Source organism: Lactuca serriola, chromosome 4 (genome assembly GCF_051521515.1).
Source record: "Lactuca serriola cultivar US96UC23 chromosome 4, Lser_US96UC23_V15, whole genome shotgun sequence".
NCBI classification, from domain to species: Eukaryota; Viridiplantae; Streptophyta; class Magnoliopsida; order Asterales; family Asteraceae; genus Lactuca; species Lactuca serriola.
This window is the reverse complement of record NC_136411.1, coordinates 365,973,586-365,984,668: the sequence shown is the minus strand read 5'-3', so window position 1 is coordinate 365,984,668 and position 11,083 is coordinate 365,973,586.

Genomic DNA, 11,083 nt, shown 5'->3' with positions numbered 1-11,083 from the left:
TGAGAGATTAAGGAGATATAGATCATTAGTGATAATGAATGTAAGTTTTGTTTAAGCTTATGTTTCTGTATTGACGATGACATCCCAAATGTTTTAAAATGAATAAAAATACATTTATTCATAAATGCTTTGATAACATATTTATCATGTTTTACTGGGAACAAATTCCGCAACATTTTAATTAAAAGAAGTACTCTGATTTTTATAAAGCATAAACAAAATCGGTCTTTTCTGGCCATGAAAAAATGGGGATGTCACAGTGATGGGTTTTAGCCAAAAGACATCCTATGTGCTCATGCAAACCCTAAAGCTTGGATCTAGGTTTCTCTATTGTACATGCTTTTAATCCAAGACTTAAAACCCTAGATCTAATCAATATAACATATGAATTAGGGTTTAGATCATACCTTGATTGTTATATAGCAATAACAATCTCAAATCCTTCTTGTATTGACTTTAGAAAGCTTAGAGTCACAAATGTCACTCCTCTAATGGCTCACAAACACCAAGAGCAAGAGGATGAAGAAGAGAAGAGAAGGAGACACCCAAAAGTCGTCCAAAACCCTAAGGAGTTAGTTGCCCACGTTTTTGGTGCTCTAGGGATCTTTAAATAGTGAAGCTATTAGGGTTATCAAACAAGGAAACCCTAATTTGGATGCTTAAGCCCTAAGCAACCCATGGACTGCTTCCTTAAAGGCCCTAGGACGATTTCTAATGGGTTTCCCCATAGAATTCGTCCACCCCTTTAATTATGGAGTTCATTAGCTCAATATTCAATTATCATACAATTGACAGTTCAAATCCCTTAAGTTTAAGTAATCTCTTTTAGTCACAAACTTAATTCTTATTAATTCTTGACTAATATTAATTAAACAATATGATTTCTCCTTTAATATATTATTCTCATAATATATTAATAAATCATATTTAATCCTTTCTCTCCATAATTCATCCTATCAAGTTGCTTTGGTGAAGGCAACCCAAAAGGACCATGCACCATCGGGTCAAGTACATACCAAAATAGTTATGGACTTAGACACTAATCCAACAGTCTCCCACTTGGATAAGTCTAATAACTATTCTGCGTATGACTTCAGATCCTGATTTGCAATCGTAGCTTTCTAAAGCCACTGTCAACTCTGATCTTATCAGATACGCGTGTCCTTTAGATAAGGGATCATATATTCCTCCATTGTAGATATCATATAGACTGAGACATGGATCTATATCATTCTCTTTGTCTATGTGTTGTTTCTCGAATTTAGATTTATGACAACTAACAACAGACTATAATTGAACACATCAATTTAGTCCCGGCTTGGCCAAGCGCTTAGGTGCCATCACTAAATCATCGAGGGGCCCACAGATATCGCTTTTATCCTACTTTGGATAAAAGGAATGGATAAACTTTGACTCAATGCTCGCTTGCACTCACTCACCAAATCACAGACAACAATATGTTTTATAACACCATGTTACTGGTGCGTTTACATATTATCAATGTGTAACCGACTCGCAAGATACAACTCACACATCTCGGTTTCAAGAATATAAGATGTTATCGTCTCACTAATCACTTATGATAACAATCCATGAAGTGATCCAAGTGAGTGTGGGTTTAATCCAATGCTCAAATCATATTCATAAGCAATCATGAACGTTGCAACAAACATTTGCTTATGTCTAATGCTATTTAGACAATCCACACACCAATTCATGACAGTCTTCATTCATATCTACTTCCAACATATGAACGACTGTGGCCCGTTTGAATAATTTGACTGTTCTAAACCAATTAAATTATTCAGGAAGTCAAAACATGCAAAGTGAAACACAAGAATAATACTAATCCCATATGGCCTCAACCTTTGAGTATAAATAAAACACCTTTTATTTATCACCATATCGATTACTCATTATTTGTCGTTTCGGGTAATCAACTTCTTACTTGAATTACAACACTTGTCCCATGCTCTTAGCATACACACAATGTTTACCTATGGTTCTTACTTTGTGAAATGGATCAAATGAACACATTTCCAATCATACTCATTTCACAACTCCTAATCCTTTTTCATAAGTGAAAGAATATCAAATTCTTGCCACTTATGGAATATGTTAGATTCTAACATTTTATGTAATGATCCTTTTGTAATGTCACTGCACTAAAGTCACAATGACTATTGCCAATGAAATTACAAAGTCCTCTATCGGAGATTGTTACAAGACAATTCCATAGATGTGATGTTTCTCACTCAAAGTAAATTCCTTTGAACATCATTTTGCATAAAATTTCTAATTTAGACATTGATTCTCAATATTCAATTCCCAATATGGAAACCTTTCCATACTTATTCTCAATAGAATCTTATCTATTCATAACAATGTCGATATGGTTCATCCAGTATCATGCTTCCAACTACTCACAAGCGACCAATCCTCGGCTAACTGTGGATTGTCCTTTGATAGTTGTCTAATTATCTTAGTCAAAACCGATTCTTGTCCTTTTCCCTCTAAATGCACTGGACATTTGGAAAATTTTAGAATGGTCAAATATTATAGCATTTGCCATCGATCCTATACCCGAAGCATATGCGACACGATGCATAATGTCTTACATAAAGATTCGATACTTTATCAAACTTCTGCCATAATATTTTATGTGCTACGTTCTCTCAATTCGAAATATGAAGAGGAATGCCGTAATCATAATCGAATTTTTAAGAACGCACTATGTTTCATTGACTTAATTTATTAACATTTCATGACCTAAGCCTTTAGATTTGAAATGAAGCATAATATTCTCTCCCTTAATTATAGCAAAACAACTTTACAACCATTGTGACTTTGCAAAGTATAACTCTTGTTTTCTATAATTAATATTGCTAACTTGAAATACTTGCCTTAATAATCATGCAATCATAACATTTATGCTCCCACTATCATGATGATTATTATAAACATAACACTTATGCTCCTACTAGCTTTGACATGTATTCAGAAACAACTTAACTTTCAGAAAAACACTGCCTATTGAATTTCTTTAAGTTCATATTTCTAATACCCAATGCTTTGATATTATTTTATCAATGCTTCTTAAACTTATACACCTTTGCCTTAGATAGTTTATATGTGTGTCTTAAACAATTTTAGACTAATTGCCAAATCTCATAATTCGAATCATGGAAAGGGATACCGTAACCATAATCGAATTCGAAAATACAATTTTCACAATTACTATCTTCTTAAAATCTTTCTTAGTGAAAGCATTTCCTCACAGTCATTTTCATGAAGGAGGGAATCTTATGACACTTAGATTTTAATGGTGTATGTGTTCCTATCCATGTGAATTTTTCAAAACCAAAGTTTGCAACAAATCCAAACTCATATGGACCGAACCTTCTCAATCTTGATTTCTTGCCTTATGGTAACACGGCTGCCCACCATGTCTTCCAAGTAGTTAAGCAGTTCACCCTTTCTTATCAATGTACTTTTCATTGATCAAGGTCCTTGAATTTTATGCATTCAAATGAGAACTCATAGGGCTCACATGCATAATTAACTCAATTGGAACGGCACAGAAACAAGGTAATGTCAACACGATAGGTTGTAAACCTTTACTCGTGTGCTAGTGATGATCGATAAGGTTTATTCTTGATTTGTTCTTGAAACCTTTCAAGACCATTAAGACTCCCAATGACTCCTTGACATATAAGATTATCTTGTCAATAAACATTCCTTAACAAACAAATATTCAAGAGTTAGTGTAGTCTTTATAAAGACAAAACATTTCATAAAATTGGTCCTAGTTGGTCTTTGTCTTATCCAAGACATTACAACTTTCCAATTTCAAATGTGTGAGAATAGGAAAGCCTTTTTCCAAATTCTACATTTGGTGAATGTTATAAACCTTCCTAAGACTTATCACTTAATGTCACAATCTTAACTCTAAGACTTGTTTTTTGGAACGAAGTATGATCGACTTCTTGATTTAACCATTTCTTCAATTCTTGATTCCTCTTCTCATACATACAGTTGTACTAAGACTTACACAGAGGATTAATTGAGATATGGTTCTTAATCATTAAGACCTATCATAAAACATAAAAGATACTCTCCCTTCTTTTTAGAATAGAGAAACTTTTATCTTTCTGCCTACTTGATTCTTCTTATTCATTCTGCTATTGATTTAAACCTTTTCAATCAATTCAGAATTACACTTAATCTTATAAGTATAATCATATTTACTAAGCCTTTAGTGAATCATGACGAATATCTTTGTTACTCTTGTGGTGTACTTGATCAACACACAACTTTGTATACTCGATCTCCTAGTCTTTCATTTGACACTTTGTCAACGAATTAGTCTAATTTCCAAATACGAAATTTCTCATTCATCGTGCAACCAAGTTGCATGATTCCAAGTTTCTGTCCAATTGAGACTTGAACGATGAGAAACTCTCCCTATTTGGTAAATTCTTGACATTTCCACTATTAACATAATTGAGAATCTTATCCATTTGTTGTAGAAATATGCAAATATCAATTTTCATAATGATTTCATTGCAAGGAAATAAATAAATAAATAAATAAGTCATATCAAAAAATTATTTTATTCATAAAAGCAGCGGAAAACATTTGTCCTTACAATGCAAAATCAACTGAAAACTATGTAGTCAATAGAAAAATTCCTAACAACTCTATCATAACTTTCTAAGCTCAAATCTAATCTTCAAATCCATGCGATCGAGATCCATTTCTTCGTGATTAGATTCATCTTGCTCTTTCATCAAGCTTCCTCTCTTTTCACTGATCCTGCAAAACATTCAAATGTAATCTTATCACATCATGTATTAAGAATCAACGAATAGGAACTTAATGGAGTTAGATAGTGGATTTTACCTGAAGCACAGCCATACTCTTTGAATCTTCCATCTTCTGGACTCTTCAGGGTCTTAGGGCATACTTGTATCCAACGCCCTTTCTATTGGCAGCAAACGCAGGTCGGTTCTCCTAGAACGTCCTCGGAAGCATGGTTGGTTTACTTTTCCAACAAATATGCTCCATTGCTTTGCCAAATCATTTCTGATTCAGCAGCAATAAGCATGTAAGTTAGGTCAATGAGGTTTGCATCATGATCCATCATATAATACTTTCTTTTGAACTCATTATATGATTCAGGGAGTGACTGTAGAACCCAGCCTATAGCCAACTCATCAGGGAATGACGCACCCAACATTATCAACCTATCAATGTGAGATTTCATTCCTAGAACGTGGGCACACACGGGTTTACCATCTTCATGTTTCATTTCCAATAGGGCTTTAGTGACATTGAACCTTTCAATTCTCCGATCTTGTGGGTTAGGGAGAACAACGGGAGGAGGAGGAGGAAGTGAAGCATGATTTCTTGTTCCTCGATCGAATCGTGGAATATCATCTTCATGTGGAATGCTTGTTCCACGGGATTTGGGAAGACCATATTTGTCGTACTTTGACATCTACAACATGGGAGAAAACGAATTCAAGTAAGTTGATTTATTGAGTCCTTAGTACATCACCCAAATGATATACTAAGGCTAGGACCCAACACAATATTCTACAACTCGGGAGAGGGATGCCGTAACCCTAATTGCAGAACATTTGAAGGTAAGTGAATGATGATTCACTAATTTTCCACCATTAAAAAAATGAAAAGAAGATTAAGTTTTAAATCTATGAAAACTCCTAAATCCTTTGAGATTCATTGAACATTTCAACGGCATGTTTAAATCTCGATATGCCCCTCTAGTTTGTGACTGGGATGCCGAGGATCACAAAGCGGGTGTGAATAACCATGCAAACTTACATGGTGCCCCCACATGTTACAGTCACCTATTCGATGTGTTGGTAAACCACACACACTCCACCGAACTATGACAAACATTGAGTCACCCTTTGCTACCTTTGCTTAGAACCATTTAGTGTGCCGGTTAACCACACGTGCTCCACTAACGTCTTCACTAGGGCACAAAGTGTAATTTCATGGAATTGCATCAATTCACTTTTGCCTAATGTAACTAAGATTGGGAATTTGTAAAACATTTAGTTACTTTTGTATTTCATTATACTTATAATGGAAAGTTCTGTCCTATCCTACCCGTTCGGCTAACGACCCTCCACTAGTCAAGAGTGCGGTGGGTAAGAGTGGATACTCATTCAATCGCCATTTTATAGGCAATTTCCTTAAACACCCCTTATAGACTAGTTTCGTGAATGAGGCCTACTAACGGTAAGACTGACTTTTACTCATACATATATATAATGTTAGACTTTTAATGTTATATATAGTATAGGGTGTATTTTACACTTTTAAAATACTAGGTGGTCAAACTTGATAATTATAATATTAATTCAATTAAATTGTAAACCAAGACTTTATGGATTTATTAAACCTCTTTTAATTATACACCTTAATTAATTAATAAAACCATAAGGGTGTGATTTGAACTTTTTCAAAACAATACTAGGGTTTTAGAATTTAACATTCCTAAATTAAACTTTTAATCAACTTTTTAAATTCCAAAACTTGATGGCAAGTTTTGAAACATTTCAAAACATTAGGGTTTAGAATTTAAATATACATCAAAATTAAACTTTTAATCAAAATTTAAATTCCAAAACTTGAGGGCAAGTTTTGAAACCTTTTTCAAAACATTAGGGTTTCAACTATTTAAATTTCAAAACAAAACTTTTAAGCATAAATTTAAACTATAAAACCTAAAGGGGGAAAATTGAAACTTTTCATACAAGATAATCTAAATTACAAATAATCAAATTTTATCTAATAAAACAAAAGATTATCTAAATTTTGACAATTATCTTCTATTTAGGTAAGGATAATCACCAAATATTGATAAAATTCGGATTTTATAACAAAAATATGTTTATGGTAATTATCCCAAGCTAAAACAGGAAGAAAATCGCGAAAAATAGCTGTCAGACGTTTCGACTCGTCGAGTACACCTGACTCGGCGAGTGCACCAAGTGACTCGGCGAGTCAAACCCTCAGAACCCAAAAAAATTCGATTTTCAGTGCTGATTTCGATCAAATATGCATCAATACAATAGAAACCAATCAAGGCTCTGATACCACTGATGGGCTTTAGCCAAAAGACATCCTATGTGCTCATGCAAACCCTAAAGCTTGGATTTAGGTTTCTCTATTGTACATGATTTTAATCCAAGACTTAAAACCCTAGATCTAATCAATATAACATATGAATTAGGGTTTAGATCATACCTTGATTGTTATATAGCAATAACAATCTCAAATCCTTCTTGTATTGACTTTAGAAAGCTTAGAGTCACAAATGTCACTCCTCTAATGGCTCACAAACACCAAGAGCAAGAGGATGAAGAAGAGAAGAGAAGGAGACACCCAAAAGCCGTCCAAAACCCTAAGGAGTTAGTTGCCCACGTTTTTGGTGCTCTAGGGATCTTTAAATAGTGAAGCTATTAGGGTTATCAAACAAGGAAACCCTAATTTGGATACTTAAGCCCTAAGCAACCCATGGACTCCTTCCTTCAAGGCCCTAGGACGATTTCTAATGGGTTTCCCCATAGAATTCGTCCACCCCTTTAATTATGGAGTTCATTAGCTCAATATTCAACTATCATACAATTGACAGTTCAAGTCCCTTAAGTTTAATTAATCTCTTTTAGTCACAAACTTAATTCTTATTAATTCTTGACTAATATTAATTAAACAATATGATTTCTCCTTTAATATATTATTCTCATAATATATTAATAATTCATATTTAATCCTTTGTCTCCATAATTCATCCTATCAAGTTGCTTTGGTGAAGGCAACCCAAAAGGACCATGCACCATCGGGTCAAGTACATACCAAAATAGATAAGCGAACTATGAATTTATAGGAAATTTCTAGACTTAAACTTAGAATGCTAAGCGATGATTGTGAGATGAGTGACTGCTATATTTTACACACAAGCACTAGCTTAATTAGGGAAGATGCCTAAAATGCTTTTATGTGCTAAATGATTTGTGATGCTTTATGCTATTGTTTGATCGGATCTATGGTTTGTTGCTGACCAGATCTGGAAATTTTATGTGCTCAGGTTTCTAAACGTTTAATTACGATATATGAGCTGGCATGTAACTTTTTGGAGTAATACGGAGGAATACGCGTCTAAATCTTCCTCTGTCTATATTCTCGTCTCGATACACCAAACGTCGGCTTTGGTGTATAGAATGTCATGATAACGACTCATAGCAGACTGAGCAAATGGAGGAAATGATAAGGCTTACGATGGTGAATGATACCTATCGGAAGATATCTTAAGAGTGGGATCTTGCCTTTAGAATACGTCTGATAAAATAACAGTACGTCTATAAAAGTAGGGTACATTTGAATGTACACATTTGATTGGAGGGATGATAGAACGATTGGTGTAATTCCTAAAGTTTTCCTATCATCTGAAATGTTCATCACCAACCGAGTTGAAGCAGAATTGATGATTGAAGATATAAATGGAAGAAGTCCTAGTAGAGTCTAGGGAATTTTTTATGATTATTTGGTAACACTCGTATGTGTTAAATTGTTTTGTGATTTAGGACTTGGGGACTGCGAGACAGTACTTGGGACGAGTATGAGTAGGTGTGAAAGGTAGTAGATGCATATACTACCGGAAGCACAGGACTCATGCTTGGATCACGGAAAGTCACAAGGTTACCAAGAAGCCAATAATTGATTCCTTTTTATTCAAGCATGTCGTTACCATCATTTCGGTAATGACTAAGAAGATTGATGTTATTCCGACCCTATTGATCATATCAAATTGAGTCCGACTACGATAAGTATGTTACGTGGTTCAGAGAACCAAGTTCGATGTAACATTTAACTTAAGCCGAAAGATTGAAATAAAAGATAATCAAAACAATCATTAGAGGTATCATGATAGTTGGTTGTAGCTAGAAATTCTACCTTTTAAGATGTGATTATATCACATTAGAACATGAAGGAAGGTATAATATGTTCTGGAAGACTCTAAGAGAGATGAGCTAAGCGTTGCAACATACGATAATAGGTCATTAGAATATGACACATCGTTCCATTGTAGTAATAAAAGAACTTATATTAAGTTTGTATCCAGTGAGGATCGAGATTATGACTTGAAGGTCATAATCTAGAGTCTAACGTGAGATAGGGAGCGGGTCCAAGATCGGGCACCGCCTGTAGTCAGGAAATCTTAGAGTTAGATACTCGTTTGAAGAAACATCAAAGTTACGGTTATTACTTAGGATGAAGAGATAATGTATGGAGTCATCATGTGAGCCCTGTTTCTTTGATGATTCCGGGACATAATCATCCTAAGGGGGATATAATTGTAACGCCCGTAGATTCGGGGGCTAGTCAATTTAGAGATAATAGGGGTCGAAAATGACTTTTAGGCAAAAGATTATTTAGAATAAATAATTTTAACCAATTTGTAGTATATGTTACAAGGTTTCAGTACATATAAAGAGCGCCGAAATCCAAGTTATAACAAAGAAGTTATGACCCATCGAAGTTTCGCGACGGAACCGGCACGACACCGGGAAGTGTAAATAATGAATTTATGATAGAGCGACTTTTAGCCTTAACGATCTAAAAAAAAGTCATATAAAATGTTAAACCAAGAGTTTCCATAAAAAGAACACCCAAATCTGACTTCGTATGAGGAAGGTATGATTTTTCTAAGATTTAGCATAGTAGTGCACAACCCGAAAATTCGAATTTTAGATCGGTCGATTTTTAGCCAAAATAATCTAAATGAGAAATGAAGATATCGTTAATAGGAGTTAAACGATAAAAAGACAGTAAAAAACGGAGCTCGTATGCGAAAGTTATGGACGAAGCTTAGTCTCTACTTTTCGAGCGCGGCAAATTCGATACAGTTTTGTAAATCCGAGATAGATTGAGAATTAGCCAATGAGGTCTAAATTAAAGTTGTAGTACTTGTAAATACCAACGTATGGATATAAATAACGTCGGAAACGGAGCTCGTATGCGAAAGATATGGACGAAGCTTATTCGCTACTCTTCGAGCGCGATAAATTCGATACAGTTTTATAAATCCGAGATAGAATGAGAATTAGCCAACGGGGTCTAAATGAAAGTTGTAGTACTCGTAAATACCAATGCGTGGATATAAATAAAGTCGGAAACGGAGCTCGTATGCGAAAGATATGGGAGAAGCTTAGTCGCTACTCTTCGAGCGCGATAAATACGATACAGTTTTAGTAAATCTGAGATAGAAGGAGAATTAGCCGACGAGGTCTAAATGAAATTTGTAGTCCTCGTAAATACCAACGCGTGGATATAAAGAACGTAGAAAACGGAGCTCGTACGCGGAAGATACGGACGAAACTTAGCAGCTACTTTACTATAAAATCCTTATAAATAAAGGGTGAACCCTTCATTATTTCTTCACACCATAAGCATTTCTTTCTCTCTCTAACTTCTCTCTAGCCTCCCTAAACCCTTCCCAAGTCTAGGGAACCTCCCTAGCATGAGAAGAAAGCCCCGAAGCGCCCGACGGCTCTGAGAAGAAAAGCTTTCGGCGCGTAAATGCTGCTCCAGCGAAGCCCGGTTCTTAATAAAAACCAGATGTAAGTGAGCTACGCCTATACTATATTTAATATTGCTTTTATTTAATTATGGTAACATTATTAGGATCTTAAAATAATTATTTGGGTTATTATTATGAGTTATATTGAGTGTTATTTAACGCTTATATAATAGTAATAATATCTAGACTATTAATTAGTCGCGGTTAACGTTAAAAAAAACTAAACCCTAGTGGTATTGATACTAGGTTTTGTCGAGGAAAATTGTTTTGAGATAACGAAGTGCTGTCTGAGTTCAGAATCACCACGTAATCAAGTGAGTGCATGGTCCCTTTCATCTTACACATAGATATGAAGTATTTTATATAAACTACGTGCCATGTGTGAATATTATCTGTATAACTGCTATCTATGCTGGATGAACGATTTTATACATGTTTTAAATTATTTAAATTGTATATGTATTTTAT